The following is a 1,499-nucleotide window of genomic DNA, read 5'->3' as shown; positions in this document are numbered from 1 at the left end:
TAACGTAACCCATGTTGTGCCTTAACGTAACCCATGTTGTGCCTTAACGTAACCCATGTTGTGCCTTAACGTAACCCATGTTGTGCCTTAACATAACCTAATTTGCGCTTTAACGTAACCCATGTTGTGCCTTAACCTAACCTATATTGCGCCTCAACCTAACCTATATTGCGCCTCAACATAACCTATATTGCGCCTTAACCTGACGCACGTTGTCGCTGAACCTGCTCTGTAATTGTTATGCAACTCGTTAAATTAGTGTAGTGTTGCCTAACCGCAACCCTCGCAATATAGTTCGCTATTCGCACTGCCCGGTCCCCTGTGTATCGCGTCATGTTAAACACCTTGCAGGTGTTGCTGACTTTCCACATGCTCCTGCTATACACTCTAATGTGGATAGCAGCAGGACGTACATGCCCCCCCCCCTTCCCCCCTGCCTTCGCAAGCTGGTCGTTGAGAAGTTTGCATGTTCAATGCCCTTCGCATGCCGACGTACTCAGCCTACGTTGTGGTACGGCCTGTCACCTGTCCGCCGATGTACGCAAAACCCACAAACTGTACTGCACATTGGTCCGTATGTACTGAATGATACATCGTGGCACATGTGTGACCGTACGACGACTGCGCCTAGCAACGGCAGACCATACAGTCCAAATATTGTGCACGCAGCTACGTGTCGTCTCCCTATAAGAGCTGGATTGCAGTGTGGTACGCCATTCAGACGTGTGGGAGGAACGGACGCCCTGGATGGCGATCAGCATGAGCAGTCTGTTGATGTGGTGGAGCGTGTATTCGGACGTAGTCGTCTCTTCTCACACACCGTGATAGCATGTTGCACCGCGTTCCACATCTGCGACATCCTGCAGAGGCCGGCTGACAGTCGTTCGCGCAATGGACACCGCATACGTACGGGGGCTACCTTCCACGTGTTCTCGAGGCGTGCACATGTTGTTGCGTCTATGTGGGCAGACGTAGTGTGTTGTGACACCTGACACAGGCATGCAATACTCGTTGCAAATGGCGATGGACGTCTACGTTTGCTGGTGACGTTACGCAAATGAACAACAGGTAACCCGTTGTGGTGCGGTTGTTCTCGCTAGAGGTGAATCAGTGTTGGCGACGATCGGTCGAGCTATTAACCGGTTGTTTCAGGGATACCCACCATGCCCACGAACGTGAAAGGGGACCCACCATGCCCACGAACGTGAAAGGGGATCTGGGTGTGAGGCGATACGCGGCGGTGGCTGGGTGGGACCGTCCCCGGCCGGTGAGGGGGGGCCGCCCGGCGTGCTGGCAGCGCGGTGCGTGGGCGCACGCGCTACAGCCGGCTGGTGGGGGCGGCCAGTGGCAGGCGCGCCGGCCGACGGACGCGGCAGGCGGCGCAGCTGCGCGCCGGCGCCCCCTGCTCGCGGCGCCTTGCGGCCAAAGTAGGTCCTCGCGGGCCCGGTGCGAAGCGCGGTGGCCATCTGCAGTGTGCTGGTCCGATTGAGGACTGTGTG

The sequence above is a fragment of the Schistocerca serialis genome, unplaced genomic scaffold, assembly GCF_023864345.2.
Source record: "Schistocerca serialis cubense isolate TAMUIC-IGC-003099 unplaced genomic scaffold, iqSchSeri2.2 HiC_scaffold_255, whole genome shotgun sequence".
In the NCBI taxonomy this organism is placed as follows: domain Eukaryota; kingdom Metazoa; phylum Arthropoda; class Insecta; order Orthoptera; family Acrididae; genus Schistocerca; species Schistocerca serialis.
This window is presented reverse-complemented; position numbering follows the sequence as displayed.